Source organism: Melopsittacus undulatus, chromosome W (assembly GCF_012275295.1).
Source record: "Melopsittacus undulatus isolate bMelUnd1 chromosome W, bMelUnd1.mat.Z, whole genome shotgun sequence".
Classification (NCBI taxonomy): Eukaryota; Metazoa; Chordata; class Aves; order Psittaciformes; family Psittaculidae; genus Melopsittacus; species Melopsittacus undulatus.
The window spans coordinates 2,316,565-2,335,030 of record NC_047558.1 but is presented as its reverse complement, the minus strand read 5'-3'; the positions used below and the strand labels follow the sequence as shown (position 1 = coordinate 2,335,030).

Below are 18,466 nucleotides of genomic sequence, written 5' to 3'. Positions count from 1 at the left end.
TTTGAGCATGTTTCGAGGGTGTTTTTGTTCAAGGTTTTTTCCAGCCAGGTTGAGGAGGGGAGTCCGGGAGGAAGGAGAGACAGGACACCTGACCCAGGCTAGCCAATGAGGTATTCCATACCATAGCACGTGATGCCCAGGATGCATACTGGGAAAGAGAAAGCTGGAGGGGGAGAGCTCTAGAGGAAAATGGAGGAGGGAGCACATGGTGCTCGGCCAGGCAGGGTGGAGTGAGTTATGGGTTGGTGGCTGGTGGGGTGTTGTATTCTTTTCACTTGCTGTTTGCTGTATCATTATTATTTGTAGTAGTAAATGGCAGTAGGGGTTTTGTGTTATGCCTTAGCAATTAAACCGTTCTTATCTCAATCCGTGGGGGCTACATTCTTTGGATTTTCCTTCCTAACTCTCCGGGAGTTGGGGGACTTGGTTTAAACCACAACATTTTTGGCGCCCAACGTGGGGCCCGAGGGTTTGAGATAAGAACAGATCTGAGCGGATTTATGGTCTCTTGTCACAATGCTGATTTATTGGCTCTTAGAGGTTTTTCTCTGGATCTCGCGGTTTCAGGATTTTTCCGGGTACTTTGTGTATGGATTGGATGTGTTTGAGGCTTGGGCTAAAGCTTTTGTTTCACTGTAGTTTGTGTCAGAGGCTTGTAATACGGTGGGGCTCCGGCAGCAGGGGGGGATGGACGTGGCCGTGGACTTGGACTTGTACCAGGCCGTCCCGCTGCTCTTCACCGTCCTTATCCTCATCCTCGTCGTCGTCTGCGTGAGGCTGCGTGAAGCCAGGAAGGAGCGGCCCCGGGAGCTGCCGGCAGCTGAGGCTGCCAGGGAGAGCGGCACGGGGAGCCAAACGGCTGTGGCAGAGCAGCGGGAGCAGGCGGGGGAGGAGCGGAGCAGGGCGGTAGCTGAGCAGCGGGACCAGGCAGCGGGGGAGGTGAGTCCCGCTGCCGTTCCCGACCCCCCGATGGCCGAGAGTGTCCCCCGGAAGTCGCCCGCCGACCCCCAGCAGGATGCAGGAGACCACGCAGCACTTCCAAGCAAGGCAGAGGAGGAACCGAGTCCTGCCGCCGTTCCGAACCACGCAGCGGCCGAGAATATTCCCCGGAAGTCACCCGCCAAGCCCCAGCAGGATACAGGAGACCACGCAGCATTTCCCAGCAAGGCAGAGAAGGAAGATCTGGACTCAGGAGAAGAGAAGCTGGTGGTGGGAGAACTGGCAAGCACGGCAGCTACATCAGCCCCAGTGACAAGTGCAGCAGCATCATCTGAGAGTTCTGATGGTTTTGAATGGCTTTTGGGTGCCCTTGGGACCTGCCTGCTGATTGTCATAGGGGTCAGCATGGTGGCACAGACACAGAGTGTGTTCTATCCACAACCATTTTGTCTGATCCCAAAAGTTAAGCAGAGTCAGGTTTGGGTCTTGTCTAAGGTTAGACAAGTACATAGGAGCACCAGCAGACTGTTCCCAAGGCTGGACAGTCATGAGTGGCAGGGCATGTGGGACAGTATGGCCAAGTATCTGATCCACTGGGCCCCTCCAGTGCTTTGGAAGCATTGGAGGTGGAAGGCAGCTGTATGGAGTCCCCAGCAGCAAGCTGTAGAACTGCTGAAGGGGACGGTGAATGATTTTGAGTCTGGTGGACCCAGATACTTCAGGCTATCAGTCTAGAGATGCAACATAGAGATGTCTCATGATCGAGGGGTGGACTTAAGAGTGATGGTGTATTGAAAATGTGGGATCTGGGCATGATGTGAATGGTATGGAATAAGGGGTGGATAATGTCATGGTTTGAGCATGTTTCAAGGGTGTTTTTGTTCAAGGTTTTTTCCAGCCAGGTTGAGGAGGGGAGTCCGGGAGGAAGGAGAGACAGGACACCTGACCCAGGCTAGGCAATGAGGTATTCCATACCATAGCACGTGATGCCCAGGAGGCATACTGGGAAAGAGAAGGCTGGAGGGGGAGAGCTCTAGAGGAAAATGGAGGAGGGAGCACATGGTGCTCGGCCAGGCAGGGTGGAGTGAGTTATGGGTCGGTGGCTGGTGGGGTGTTGTATTCTTTTCACTTGCTGTTTGCTGTATCATTATTATTTGTAGTAGTAAATGGCAGTAGGGGTTTTGTGTTATGCCTTAGCAATTAAACCGTTCTTATCTCAATCCGTGGGGGCTACATTCTTTGGATTTTCCTTCCTAACTCTCCGGGAGTTGGGGGACTTGGTTTAAACCACGACACCAGGCAATGCCAGAAATCACAGTTATACCCCATGAGACCCACCACCACTCTCAAGCCTGCTGCACTGACCCCAGCTTCTCCTGCCCCTGGACAGTGGGGGCAAAGAACCACCCACACAGTGATGCTGTCATCATTAAAGGTTTGGTTTTATTTCTGGTTTAAATCAAAATTAGTCATTCTCTGTAATTACATTATATATAGATTTATAGAGACATTACAGAAAAGAATTTTTTGCCTTTTCTGCAGAAATCTGTAAATAAAAAACCAAAATTAACGAAACAAACAAAACCAAAAGGTGGCACCTTCTGTATGTGGGTCTGTTTGTCCCTCTGCTGCTCCTCCTATCCCTGCCCTCCATGGTGCTTCCCAATCAACCCGGAAAGGCTCTGGGCTGGGGTCACATCTCACCAACGGTCCCTACAGCCACAGCCAGGGAGGGGCAGGAGCATGTGGAGCTGGAATGAAGAAACACCAGCAGAATATGCTAATATCTCATATCTCATTTTATTGAAGTCTTGGGGACTCCAGGTGGCAAAGGGCAGTGGTCCCTACAGCCCAGGCAAAGCAAATGGTGTGGTTTCCAAAGTGCAGCTCCAGAAATCTGCTAGTCTCCATGCCACTCCAGCAGCTGATGGGGCAGGACAGGTGGCCTCCCGGTGTGGTTTAAATAGCAATCAGAGGGTGGGATGTGCAGCAAGTTCCCCCCTGCCATGGGTGCTCTGTAAATCTGTGTGGTTGCAGTGAGCTGCTGTGTGGGTGCTGCTGCAGTGTGCTGCCAGGAGTGGCACAGGCCTGGCCATGCCTTGGCCCTCAAGGGATGGCAGAGGGGTTGCATGGTTTCTCAGAAAGCTGTGCTGGCCATGCTGGCTGGGGCAAGGATCTGTGGGAGGCTGTCCAGGGTCTCCTCCAACCTCTGGTGAGCTGATTTGCCATCTTCCCCTGCAAGAACACACTGTGGTCAGTGAAGTGAGCTCCAGAAGCTCTGTTCTATTCCTATACCCAGCCACCTTCCTTGGCCTTTCCAGGGAATCATGGCTAATTCCCGGCAGAGCTGAGACTGTATGATATGACCACAGAGTGAAGACCTTTCCTGTACTCCTTGGCACACCCTTGGACAAGTCTCAGTTGGGATCTGGCTCAAAAAGCCCCCAGAGCTCCTGCTGTGGATGTTGTACATCATGTTCTTTAGCTGCCTGCCCACACAGGGCAGGGATCAGGGATCACCCACATTTGGGCTGCAGGAGAGCCTGGCTTGGGGCAAAGGGGCCAGGGCTCAGGGCTCTGCCACCTCCAGCATCTCAGATAGCTGTGCACATCTGCATACATCTTGTAGGCCCCTTCTAATACCTAAAAGGGGCCGACAAGAAATCTGGAGAGGGGCTTTTGACAAGGGCCTGTAGGGACAGGACAAGGGGGAATGGCTTTAACCTGGCAGAGGGGAGATTGAGATGAGCTCTTAGGAAGAAGTTCTTTCCTGTGAGGGTGCTGAGGCCCTGGCACAAGTTGCCCAGAGAAGCTGTGGCTGCCCCATCCCTGGCAGTTTTCAAGGCCAGGTTAGACAGGGCTTGGAGCAACCTGGTTTAGTGGAAGGTGTCCCTGCCTGTAGCAGGGGGTTGGAACTGGATGAGCTTTAAAGTCTCTTCTGACCTAAACCATTCTAGGATTCTATGATTCACTGTCACAGGTATCCCAAGGGCTTCCCAAGGACCCCAGACACACACAGGGTTGTATCCATCCATGCTACAAGCTGGCTGTAGTCCGCACTCCCACCCGCAGCAGCCATCCTCTGAAAGATGTGGCTACACGGACAATATGCTGGGGCTAGAGACATAAGGCTTCTACATGTGCCAGGGTGCCATGGGGATGGGCTTTATGAAAAACCCAGACATACAGACTCCAAACGTGGTATGCGTGACAGGCTCTAAGATAGAGACATTCATGAGCAAGGCAGCAGGAGCAGGGACAGGGGATGAAGAGGGTTCATGTGTCCCAACCTGTGCAGCACCTGCTGTGATCTGGAGGCCCAGAAACCCACTCAGATGGTTCTCTCAGTACCATCTAGCAAATAAGAAATGACAACTGGGTTTAGCGCTCTGTGGCCACAGGAGCCTGGCCCTTGCTGCTTTCTGCTAGCTTGCTGTTGCCCAGAAGAACTTGGGGTATGATGAGTGTCCTGGGTTCAGCTGTAACAGTTATTTTTCTCTTTCTTAGTAGCTGGTGCAGTGCTATGTTTTGGCTTTAGTCTGAGAACAATGCTGATAACACACCAGTCTTTTAGTTGTTGCTAAGTAATGCTTACCCTGATCAAGGACTTTTCAGTCTCTCATGCTCTGCCAGTGAGGATGGGCACAAGAAGCCGGGAGGAAGCAGAGACAGGACACCTGATCAAGGAAGCCAAAGGGTATTCCATACCACAGTACATCATGCCCAATATATAAACTGGGGGCAGTTACCCAGAAGGGCCATGTGGCTGCTTGGGTCATGCTGGGTATTGGTCAGCGGGTTGTGAGCGGTTGTATTCTCTTCCCTTGTTATTTCCCTTATCATTATTACTATTGGTGGTAGCAGTAGTATATATGTATATATACTGGACTGTTCTTATCTCAACCCATGGGATTTACATTCTTTCGATTCTCCTCCCCATCCCATGGGGGGGAGGGGAGGAAGAAGGGGGGGAGTGAGAGAGTGGCTGCATGGTTCTGAGTTACTGGCTGGGTTTAAACTATGACAGTCCTTTGTGGCACCCAATGTGGGGCACAAAGGGTTGAGATAATGACAGATCTGACCAGAATGTGGGTAATCATATTTGTGATAAGAATTCATTTTTTCAGATTAATAGTAACTTATCACAATGTTGATTTATTTGCTATTGGAGTTGTTGTGCTTGGTCTCAGACTATCAGCATGTCATACCTTACAGCGAGTATTTGATGTTTTAGTGTTTATCGGCTTTGGGGCCTGAGCTGCGGTTCTCGTTTCACTGTACTTGATGGTAATGACTTGTAATACAATAGATTAATTGATCATTAAACTGATCTTGTATGTGTTAAGATCATCTATTTCCAACCCCCTTCCATGGGCAGGGATACCTCACACTAAACCATATCACCCAAGGCTCTGTCCAACCTGGTCTTGAACACTGCCAGGGATGGAGCATTCACTACCTCCCTGGGCAACCCATTCCAGTGCCTCACCACCCTTACAATAAAGAACTTCTTCCTTATATCCAATCTAAACTTCCCCTGTTTAAGTTTTAATCAATTACCCTTTGTCCTATCACTACAGTCCCTAATGAAGATTCCCTCCCCAGCATCCTTTCCAAAGAAGTATGGGGGAAGGAATTGTGGCAAGATATTTGGTCATTCATCCAACAAGCTTGAGTCACAGTGTTCCGTGTAGATGCCTGTGGAGGCAGTGTTCTCACAGGAGAATGGATATTTGGTACATGAGCTCTGAATAACTCCGAGGGATACAGCAAGGCCGTGGGAGGCCTGAGGAAGCCTAAGCAAGCAAGATAAGAAGAAGCTGGAATTCACTGAGTGATGAGAACTGTGGACTGTTGGCAAGCGTTCGAGGTCAAGTTCTCACACCTGTGCTTAACCAATAATATGGTAGTTACTAAGGGTCTTCAAGACAAGTATCCAATCATGATATGCCAAATTGCTGTAGGTGTGTGTAAGCAATAGTATATAAGGAGTTAATGTTTTGCAATAAATGGCTTTTTGTCTGATCATATTGGTCTCGGACTGAGTCCTTTCTGCGGCAAATGGCGCCCGAACAGGGACCCTCTATAAGTTCACATTGAAACGGAAGAGGGTGTGAATTGCAGGGCCGCGGACAAATCGGCTGGAATCAATCTGCCTGGACCTAGTTCGGGAGGCAGAAGACTCGGAGGAGGGAATCCTCGGATGGGAGCCTTGTGAGCCCAGAAGACACTGCGCAGTGCAAATAAGGTGAGCAGCCGGACGGTTGGAAGGGAGCTTAAGGATGGGAAAACAGTTAAGTAAAGACAAAGAAGTAATACTTAAGCTCTTCCAACATATCCTCTCTGTGAGAGGGACAGACTATGATGAAGCTATGCTAAAAAGATTGTTGCTCTGGAGTAAGGAGAAGGAGTTAATTGTGGGAGTCGGCGAAGCTTTTAATCTGAGACTTGGGAAAAAATTACTAAGGAAGAAGCCTCTGATTTATGGATGTTTTCAGTCCTTCTTAAGGTGAAGGGAGCAACCTTTAAAGAGACAGACTTAAAGTTAATGTTGAAATGGTTGAAGACACGTTGCCCAGAGATTGATGAGTCTACCGGACTTGAGATCTCTTTGTGGAATGGGGCGGGAGTTAAACTGTGGAATGCGGCCATGAAAGGCAATGATGCTGTGAAAGGTTTGTTAGTCATTTGGAGAATTGTTTTAGAGATGTTAAAGTAAAAAAAATGAGATCATGGAGACCAGCGTGCCCCCCCCCCTCCCCCCCGAACCTCCACCGGTTGTCGCCATGGCTGTGAAGACTGAGGACGAGGATGAAGACGATCCTTTTGACTCAGACCCTATTGACCCCGACAAGGAGTCTGTGCACGTTCATCAGTTTGCTGTTGCTGCTCCTGAGATTCTGACTCCTGATAATGCCAATGCTGACCTGGATGGTGCTTTTGACCTGGAGCCTATTCATCCGGAAAAGAAGCCTGATTTATATCCCCCAGATCCTCGTCATAAATGGGCAGCTGTAAAGGGAGAAGCGAGACGGGTGGGGGATGCAGATGTATTGCATAGTTTCCCATGGTGTGTATGCTTCCCACCTGAGATGGGAAGGTCTCTCGTATGCTCTTATCAGGGGTATCGGGCAGCCTGTAGTAGACCGTGGAGTTGGGACCCCATATACAACTCCTTTGATACAGTCTGTCTGTGATACTCATGTACTAGAAGTTGGTAAATATAAGTATGTTCATGTATCTATCAACCCTTGGAAACCTTTATAGATATTGCTGGCAACTTCTTTCAACACCTGTGTCGGAATGAGTGTGCATTTTGGTCAGTATAAAAGCCCAAGCCTCATGCGATGTGAGGGAGGCAGAGCCTCTGCAGGGACGCCCACTAAGGTTGAGCCTGCCACCTCGCACTGCAATGATGCTTCTCGGAGCTGATCTCCTGATAGTCTTTACAGGGTCCTTGTGCCATGCTCTGTGTGTGGGACCGTGTAGTGGGAGCAATGATTGTCTGGATTTTGTGTTTCAAATACTGTAGTTGTGTGGAGTGTGCTTGTGGGATCCCATATGTGTGTGTGTGTGTGTGATGAGGGCAGACAGTGTTCTGTATATTTTTTGTTGTCAGGTTCATGTAAAAGTTTTAACAGGTAGCAGTTCAACATTATGGGAAAAAAAGGGTTAATGCAAAAGCGCGGCAGGTATTTGTTGCTGCTGCTGAGAAGGCTGCTGCTGATAGGCCGGTGGTTTTAGCTGTGCAAAGCAGGGTGAGTGACTTTGAAAAAAAGAAAGAAAAGGGTAATGATAAGTCACTCTAGCTGTTACTAGTGACTGTAGTTTTGTTGTGTATTGCTTCAAGCTTGTTTTCCAGCCAGTGTACTATCAACAGCATGTAAGGGTTTTGATTCAGTGACGCTGTCAGTGTGGGTTCCTGAATAGGTTAGTCGAATCACCCTCTGATATAGTGGGCTGTCCAGTATGGTTCCCACAATGGGATGCAGACAGGCTGGTTGGACACAAGGGTCTTATCATTCTTGGGACACTGACAGGCTGATCAAATATAAAGGGTTCAAGGAAACCCCCCTTATAATGTTACAATGTGGTCTGAGCCATAGGGGTTAGGAAGTATTGCTTTTGATTCTGCTTGTGCGACAAAAAAAAAAAAGGGGGAGTGTAACGATGGAGCAAACCCCTTTGACTGTTACAAGGGTGCAGTCTATTTCTGCAGCTGCTTCACATTCCGTTTGCATCAGAATGCTTCTGCTTTAAGGAATCGCTTTAACCTATTTCTCAAGAACTGATAACCAGGAGGAAGGGGTATATTTCTGTCCTCCTACCTACAGGTCCACGGTGGCTGCCTGCAAAGTTTGTCAAGCCTTGCCATGAGTGGGACAGATGAGTGGAAGAACTCGATGCATCATCTACAGAAGCTGACCGTGAAAACCCCAAGCAGAATGAGATAGAGAGAAATGAATGATTGCAAAACATCACTTGGGAGCAACTGAAAAGTAACAGCTTGAATATGTGTGCTTGTAAAGTAGCTATTATTAGAGGTTGGGATTTTGCATATAAAACCACCTGTATTTACTAGCCAGTTGCTAATAAGAAACTATACCTTGTATTGTATGGATTTGTCACTTGTAAAAGAGATGTTAGAACATGCAAATTTGCAGCAGATGCTAGAAAATGCTAAGGTAAAAGCTAGAAAGATTCTAATATGATGGTAGTGTTACAAAGCAGGTAATGGAACAAATTAAGAGGATGGGAGAACTCCACTGGTAAGAAGTTTCTTTGGTTAGTCCCTCGCTGTCATCAGCATTTTCAACATGCTGATGCACTCTGTAATAGTTACTCTGCTAATGTAAATCTGTGTGTGCTTTGCTGTAGTAGTGACTTGTTACTGGGTTAAGCAGGTGAAACTCTGCATTGACAACAAGGTGCAAGGACTGAGATTGACCAAATGCCTGCTACCACAGTCAAGGGCAAGACTGGGTTGGCCTCTGTGTCTGCGACCAAGAAGAACCTTTAGCTCTGCTGCTGGCTGCAACCCAGCAGGCGTAGAGCGGTGGAGACACATGCCATGCCAGACCTTGATGTAAGGGATGGCCTCCACTGTTATCAGAGAGCCATCCAGGGGAAAAAGTGCAGGCCCAGCTGTGTACAGCTATCAACAGGACCATACTGCCAGCGAAAAGTACAAAGCCGCAGAACTCAGCAACATAAAGAAACAGCAATGGTAGAAATCTTTGTAATATTTGTTTTATTATGTGTGACCATGGGTAATGGACAAGTATACTGAGCACATCTGTTAAATCCCCATTAGTACCATCCTGTTACATGGTGTGTAGGATTCACTGGTATGCCACATGTTATAAAGGTTCAAGTGACTTCAAATCAGACCAGTATTACTGAAATAATGCTACCTAGAGTAGTGGGTTGTTATGTTACACAAGTCAAGCAGTGATAGAGCAGACACAACAAATTGTAAAAAACTTTTAGTAAAACAAAAAAGGGGGAGATGTGGAGACAGTGTTCTCACAGGAGAATGGGTATTTGGTACATGAGCTCTGAATAACTCTGAGGGATACAGCAAGGCTGTGGGAGGCCTGAGGAAGCCTAAGCAAGCAAGATAAGAAGAAGCTGTAATTCACTGAGTGATGAGAACTGTGGACTGTTGGCAAGTGTTCGATGTCAAGTTCTCACACCTGTGCTTAACCAATGATATGTTAGTCACTAAGGGTCCTCAAGACAAGTATCCAATCATGATATGCCAAATTGCTGTAGGTGTGTATAAGCAATAGTATATAAGGAGTTAATGCTTTGTAATAAATGGCTTTTTGTCTGATCATATTGGTCTCTGACTGAGTCCTTTCCGCGGCAGATGCCCATTGTGGAGCTGACACCCTAGAACAATGGTATAATTCTGTTGTAGATGGACAAGCAAAAATCTCCGAAGTTGTGGTGGAAGACCCTTATTGCAAACAACAGACGGGTCTGGCCAAATGAGTACACCAGAAATGCAGACATCTTGGAGAGAAAGCCACAGATGAGCCCAGGACCATGGAATTGTTATAATTTCAGATATCATTAAAACGGTGATAGCCCAGTGCCCCATCTGCCAACTTACACAGCAAAGGACTGTACCACATATAGTACAAAGGCAATTGAATCAGGGAAAATTATCAGGGCAAATCTGGCAAATGGATTATATAGGTCCTCTGCTGGCCCATCAGGGTTGTCAATATGTGTGGACAAATACTCTGGATATTTAATAACACATCCATGTAGACAAGCAACCCGGGATAGTACAATTAAAACACTGGAATTGATTGTTTTATACTATGGCATTCCTTTGCAAATTCAGAGCTACAATGGTTATCACTTTAAAAACCAGAAGGTACAACAATTTGCTGATATGAACAACACTGAATGGATATTTCATATACCACAAGCTGCTGGATTAATTGAATGGTTGAATGGCTTGCTTAGGGAACAGTCGAAGAAACTGGGGGGAGGCAAATGAAACACATGGAGAGACCATTTGCCTGAAGCACTACAGATATTGAACAACAGATCCATTTGGGAAATGGAAACCCCTTTAATGAGGATGACTACTCCTAATTTGCAAATAAAAACATTAACAGTGGCAGAGACCCTCACATACTGGGAAATAAAGGAGGGAGCTTTAGCCCTTTATCGAGTGAGTCCAGATGCTGCAGGTTTAGATTTGTATACTTTACAAATGCATAGATTGAACACCCGAGGCATTTGTGTCATTGATACTGGTATTGGAGTATATATTCCATCATGTTACTTTGGTTTGATAGCCCCAAGGTCCACTTTGGCTATCAAAGGTATTCAAATACTTGGGGGTATAATCGATTCCAGTTATCAAGGGGAGATCAAGGTGATTTTGTTGAATAGCAGAGATCAAGATATCTTAATCCAGCCATGAGACTGTGTTGCCCAAATGTTAATTTTGCCTGTGTTGAAAATGCAAGTGAGAAGGGGAGAAGCCCCACAGATAACTACAGATCAAGGGAACTGTGGATTTGGATCCACTGAGCAACTGAATAGCGGAGCTAAAGTTTGAGTTCACACATGCAACATCCCACCTGAGCTGGCTGAAATTGTTGCCACTGGAAAAGACAATGCAGTATTAGTGATTAAATCCAGATAAGAAAAAAGGGAATATGTCCTTGAGAATAAATGTTATTTGAAATAATTATATTATTATGTTTTAGTTCTGTGTTTTACAGAAATTACAGATCCTAGTTGTCCTCATATGTCTTATGGCCCCTTTGGGTGATGCCATTACCCCAGGAAGATATCTGAAAAGATATCTCACTTGTGCGCTGGAGATGGAAGAGCGGCACCAGATCTTGCAGACAAGATAATTGCACCTGTAATGTGAATGAACCTTGCCATTGTAGCAAGTTCAACATTTCCTCAGGAGTACATGGGTGGAAAAGCAGTTTGTCAGAAAAATGCTACTAATAATTGTCTGTACAACATCAAATGGATTAAGATGTAGTAACTATAGCTAATGCTAATGTTGTTGCTATCACATGTTGTAACCTTTCTAGTTCTTATATTCACTTGTGCTGATAGTACTGAAAATGTATACCATCTGAGTAGTAGTATTTGAGAATATAACTATAGCATCCCTCAGTGTGCATAATAGCTGTTACACTCATTAACAATATGGAATAGCTGTCTATGGTACCAATTATGAGACATTGTGTCACATGTATCTCTGCCATGATTTGGAATCAAAGGACCGAATGTATGGAATGAATGGGAACCTAGCTGAGAGTTGATTCCCTCTCATGACTGAGAGACATAACAAATGATGTTGTTTGCCACAGTGTATTTGGCAGAGTATATATGTTTAGGTTCATTGTGACTGTTTGTCGGAAAAAGACAGGAAAACAGATGTGTACAACTGTTCTATGACCTTCATACTTGGCTGCACTGGGGCACCTGGCCAATGCTCTCAGAGTGGACAAGGTGAGATCATGAGAAACTGCATGGCCCCACGAATAAACAGTTAGAGATTTGGCATACAGTCAGTTGTTTTGATAAGGGTATAAAATCAGGACAGTCTTGTGGCCATGAGAGAAGCCTCACCTATGGGTGGATGTACCATGTAGGAATTTTCCCAATCACCTGAGACTCCTGCATCAGCTGCAATGGGGTTTCCCAGCTGGAAGTGTGAGACTGGATGATGATTCAGTGGTAAATGGTGATGTATTTCTTTTTAATCTCTGTTCTTTCTATATGGTAATAATTTAATGCATTGCTAACTTTCTTTAGTACATATATACCCATATCCCTGATTTGCTTTATTGTACTTATTCACTATATATAGATATTTACCTAATTCACATTAGTGTGCTTCCTATGGAGGGCTTATTGCCTTCAGTGTGTTTAATAAACTGTGTGTATTATATAGCTAGTGTGTGATCACTTTGTGGCATATGCAGTCTGTCAGCAGAACAGTATTGCACCAACAGAGACACTGATTCCTGCCCATAAGCTGATCCATAGACTGGAGAGCCAAGGAGTGATCAGTAGGACCCACACACTCTTTAATATCCCCATTTGGCCAGTGCAAAAGTCTAAGGGAGAGTGGAGACAAACAGTAGACTATCGTGGCCTGAATAAAGTCACACCACCGTTGAGTGCTGCCGTACCAGACATGCTAGAACTAAAATATGAACTGGAGTCAAAGGCAGTCAAGTGGTATGCCACAACTGATATTGCCAATGCTTTTTTCTCAATTCCTTTGTCAGCAGAGTGCAGGCCACAGTTCCCTTTTACTTGGAGGGGCATCGAGTTCACTTGGAACTGACTGCCCCAGCTTTCTTGGGTGCTGTGGGGTTGTGGAGAATGCACATCCCAAATTACAGTTTGATTGTAAGTCCTCTCTATCATGTGACCTGGAAGAAGAATGATTTTCAATGGGGCCCTGAGCAACAACAAGCTTCTGAACAAATTAAACGAGAGATAGTCATGCAGTAGCCCTTGGACTAGTATGGACAGGGCCAGATGTGAAAAATGTGTTCTATACCACAGCTGGGGAGAATTGTCCTACCAGCTGCCCTCAGCTTTTGGAGCTGGAGATACAGAGGATCCAAGGCCAGCTATACTCCAACTGAAAAAGAGATACTGGCAACCTATGAAGGGGTTCGAGCTGCTTCAGAAGTGATTGGCACTGAAGCACAGCTCCTCCTGGCACTCCAGTTGCCCATGCTGGGCCGTATGTTCAAAGGCAGGGTCTCCTCTATACATCATGCAACTGATGCTACATGGAGTAAGTGGGCTGCAGTAATTACACAATGAGCTTGAATAGGAAATCTCAGTTGTCCAGGAATTCTAGAAGTCATCATGGACTGCACAGAGGGCAAAGATTTTGGAATGTCACCAGAGAAGGAGGTGATGAGTGCGGAAGAAGCCCCACCATATAATATACTGTTAAAAAGTGAAAACCAATATGCCTTGTTTGTTGATGGGTCCTGCCGTATTGTGGGAAAGCATCAGAGATGGAGAGCAGCTGTATGGATTTCCTGATGACAAGTGGCAAGAACTGCTCAAGGAGAGGGTGAATCGAGTCAGTTTGCAGAGGTAAAAGCCATCCTGCTGGCCTTGGACATTGCTGAATGAGAAAAGTGGCCAGTACTTTATCTCTGTACTGACTCATGGATGGTGGCAAATGCCCTGTGCGGGTGTTTGCAGCAGTGGAAGCAGAGCAATTGGCAACACAGAGATGAACCCATCTGGGCTGCTGCCCGGGTGCAGAACCTGGTGGTGAAGGTACACTATGTACCTAAGAGTTGGGCCACTGAGGAACACCAGAACAACCAACAGGTGGATAAAGCTGCTAAGATTGAAATGGCTCAGATGAACTTAGATTGGCAGCATAAGGGCCAATTATTTTGGTCTCAAATCAGATCCTCTCCTACAATGGTCCTAGGGTCTTCATTCTCACAGTGCCTGTGTCTGCCTTCCAAGACTTGGGTGGTGCAGTCAGAACCTTTGCCAGTGAAGACTGAGGCAAAGAAGTCATTAAGAACATCAGCTTTCTCCAAATCCAGGGTAGTCAGTTCTCCTGATAGCTTCTGGAGAGGGCCCATGTTGTCCCTAGTCTTTTATTCGCTACATACCTATAGAATCCCTTCTTGTTATCCTTAACAAGCTAACAGCTAAGTTTAATTCTAACTGGGCCTTAGCTTTCCTAACCTGGTCCCTAGCTTCCCAAACAACATCCCTGTATTCTTCCCAGGCCTCCTGTCCTTGCTTTCACCTTTTATAAGCCTCTTTTTTCCCTCTAAGTTTCCTCAGCAGCTCCTTATCCATCCAAGGAGATCTCCTGGCCCTCCTGCTGCACTTCCTTCTAGTTGGGATGCAACACTCCTGAGCTTGTAGCAGGTGATCCTTGAATATCATTCAACAGTCTTGAGCCCCCCTGCCCTCTAGGGCTATATCCCATGGAACCTTGCTAAGCAGGTTCCTGAAGAGGCCAAAGTCTGCTCTCCTGAAGTCCAGGGCAGTGAGCTTGCTGCACGCTCTTCTCACTGTCCTGAGGATCTCGAACTCCACCTTCTCATGATTGCTCCAACCAAGTCTGCCCTGGAATGTCACATTTCCAACCAGCCCCTCCCTGTTGGCAAGCACGAGGTCAATCACAGCACCTCTCCTTGTCGGCTCCTCTATTACTTGCAGAAGGAAGTTGTCTTCCACACAATTGAGGAACCTCCTGGATTGCTTGTTCTGGGCCGTACTGTCCCTCCATCAGATATCAGAGTGTTTGAATTCCCCCATGAGAACAAGTGCCTGTGAATGTGAGGATGTTCCTATCTGTCTACAGAGTGCTTAAATGATTATTATTATTAGTGGTAGTAGTAGTAGTTTGTATGGTACCTTAGTTACTGGACTGTTTTTATCTCAACCCATGGGAGTTACATTCTTTCGATTCTCCTACCCATCCCACTGGGAGTGGGGGGAGAAGAAGGGGGGGAGTGAGCAAGTGGTTGCATGGTTCTGACTTACCAGCTTCGCTTAAACTATGAGAAATGGCCAAAGTGTGTGGCATAGGTAGGGATCAGCCCAGGACCCCCTTCTCCCACAGGCACTGCTCACACCAGGAGATTCCACTCAGGATAACATGGGTGGAGAGGGAGCCAGGAGGAGCAGCAGGACACTCACCATATAGCATCATGCTCTGCTTGGCTGCCTCCCCCACAGGCTCCTTGTCGGTTTGGCATAGGTAAACCAACTGCTCCATGCTCTCCTTGGCCTGCAGAAGGGACAAGGGGATGAGTTTGGCTGGGAGCAGGGACATGGCACAGAGGGGAAGGCAGCACAGGACACTGCAGCCCCATGGTACAGGAAAATCCCTGGTTTTAACCTTTCCCTCCCCACTTCCCTTCCTGCCCTTTCCCTGCCTGCTTCTCTAGCACATCTGGGGCAGCCCCAGCTCCCCTGTCCAGGAAGCTGATGTGTCTGGAGTTACCAGCCACATGCAATTTCTCTTGTTCCAGAGGATGCACCTCAGCTGCCTTCTCCCCGCATCGCTCTCACTTTCAGGCAGCCTAGCGTCACACACCCTGCCACACACGTCTGCACCTCCTCATCCTCCAGCTGCTCCAGGTAGCATATGAAGGCCTGGGGTAGAATGTGGGGGTCAGTGCTGGCACCCTGCAGAGCTGCGGGGCAGCACCCACATCCCACCTCATCCCTGGCTATCCTGGCACATATCCATTGTTGGAAAAGGGGGCTTTCTGCCAGGCTGCAGAGCTAGGCCAACACGATGCTCACCACCTTGCTATTGCCCTCCACAAGGAGCAGGCTCAGTGCTTTCAGTCCCTCCTTCTTGAGGTGGCCCTCAGGCACATGCTTCAGGGCATGTGATACCATGTCCTGGTCGTCCGAGTTGAGGTTCTGCACCAGCAGTGCTGCGGGGAACTGTGGGCTGAGCTGGGGTGCATGGAGCCTGGCTGCACTGCCCCTCTGCTTCAGAGAACCCAGCCTTGGCACCCTGCACCCGTGCCAGGCAGAGATGGCCCCACACAGGCTGCCAGGTCATGGGGGCACCCAAGCCAAGGTGCTGGGGTTCTACAGTAAGGACCCAGGGTGCTCAGTAAGGCAGCAGGAGAGTTGGATGTGCACCAGATCAGAACAACTTGCCCACCCCAAGTATGGCTGAGCCGCTGGGGGATGCCCAAGGACAGCTGTCGTGGTTTAAACTAAATCTGCACAGTTCCCCCTTTGTTTCCCCTCTCTCCCCCCTCACCTTCCCACTCCCGGAGGGATGGGAAGGAGAGCCGGAGGAATACAACTCCCACGGACTGAGGTAAAATCAGTCCAGCAATTAAGGTATAACAGAAATCACTACCGGTACCAATAACAAATCAATGTTAGAGGAGACAAACAGGGAGAGAGAATACGATACCACCTGCCACAACAAGGCCAGCCCGGAAGAGAGAGAGCTCCCCCCTCCTGGCCAGCTTACAGTCCCCTCCCCGAGCAGGACGTGCTGTGGTATGGAATACCTCCCCAACTAGCCCAGACCAGGCGCCCTATCTCTCCCTCCTCCCTGGCAGAGCATGAACTACTGCTGAACACATTACATTATCCACCCCTTATTCCATACCATTCACGTCATGCTCAGATCCCACATTTTCAATATACCATCATATATATATATATACATCTGCATACACCCAGACAGATAGAAAGAGATCATTTCTTAATACATGGACCAATCCCTATAATGCTATTGTGTCCATTTGGTCCATGATGTTAGGTTTGTAATAGTCTTTTGTAGCAGGAGGGTCTATGTGCAGTGCTGGATTGTTGCCTGCTGATGTTGATCATCCCTTTACTGCAGAACTCATCTGGTTCTATCAAAGTTCATTCTCTGTTGGGACGATGGTTAGAGGGAAGTCAGTGCCAGTCGCTGGTGACCTGAAGACATCTAGTTGATGGACTATAAAAATATTACACAGCAAGCAACAACGTATAATTAAGTTCATTGGCTGTTTTCCCCTAAAATCAAATCCCCTTGAGGTATACATCGGACTTCCCCATCTTCCCGCATTACCCACCAAGTATATCTGGGTCCTTGAGCAAAAGCAATCCCACGAGTGGGTTTGCCTTGGCCTGAAACAGGAATAACCCAGACTGTCTTCCCTAGCAAATTTCTCATGTGCACTACAGGGACCTTGTCCCCCTCTACAATATGTAAAAGTTCTGACTGGGCTGGGCCAGCCCTGTTAGCAGATCCTCTGGTGTTGACCAACCAGGTGGCCTTTGGTAAATGTGTATCCCAATGCTTGAAAGTTCCACCACCCATTGCTCTCAGTGTAGTTTTAACAGCCCACTGTACCGTTCAGTTTTCCCAGAGGCTGGTGCATGGTAGGGGATGTGATATACCCACTCAATGCCATGTTCTTTGGCCCAAGTGTCTATAAGGTTGTTCCGAAAATGAGTCCCATTGTCTGACTCAATTTTCTCTGGGGTGCCATTTCGCCACAAAATCTGTTTCTCAAGGCCCAGGATAGTGTTCCGGGCAGTGGCGTGGGGCACAGCATATGTTTCCAGCCATCCTGTGGTTGTTTCCACCATAGTAAGCACATGGCGCTTGCCTTGGCAGGTTGGTGGGAGTGTGATATAGTCAATTTGCCAGGCCTCCCCATATTTATACTTCAGCCATCGTCCTCCATGCCAAAGAGGTTTTAATCATTTAGCTTGTTTAATTGCAGCACATGTCTCACACTCATGAATAACCAGGGTAATAGTGTCCATTGTTAAGTCCACCCCTCGATCACGAGCCCATTTGTACGTTGCGTCTCTGCCCTGATGGCCTGAAGTGTCATGGGCCCACCGGGCCAAAAATAATTCGCCTTTATGTTGCCAATCTAAGTCCATCTGAGCTACTTCAATCTTAGCAGCTTTATCCACTTGTTGGTTATTGTGGTGTTCCTCAGTGGCCCGACTCTTAGGTATGTGGGCATCTACATGGCGTACCCTCACCACCAGCTTCTGCACCCGGGCAGCGATATCTTGCCATAATGCAGCAGCCCAGATGGGTTTACCTCTGCGTTGCCAGTTGCTCTGCTTCCATTGCTGTAAACACCCCCACAGGGCATTTGCCACCATCCATGAGTCAGTATAGAGATAGAGTACTGGCCACCTTTCTCGCTCAGCAATGTCCAAGGCCAGCAGGATGGCTTTCACCTCGGCAAACTGACTCGATTCACCCTCTCCTTCAGCAGTTTCAGCAACTTGTTGCTGAGGACTCCATACAGCTGCCTTCCATCTCCGATGCTTTCCCACAATACGGCAGGACCCATCAGTGAACAAGGCATACTGCTTTTCACTTTCTGACAATTTATTATATGGTGGTACCTCTTCGGCACGCATCACCTCCTTCTCTGGTGACATTCCAAAATCTTTGCCCTGTGGCCGGTCCATGATGACTTCCAGGATGCCTGGACGACTGGGATTTCCTATCCGAGCTCGTTGTGTAATT

The 18,466-nt window shown here is 47.6% G+C and overlaps 1 pseudogene; it reads right to left on the bottom strand.

Annotated features, from left to right (window-relative positions):
* Window positions 1-2,811: 2,811 nt before the first annotated feature.
* LOC117435863 (rho family-interacting cell polarization regulator 1-like) overlaps window positions 2,812-18,466 on the bottom strand; it is a 48,850-nt pseudogene continuing 33,195 nt past the window's right edge.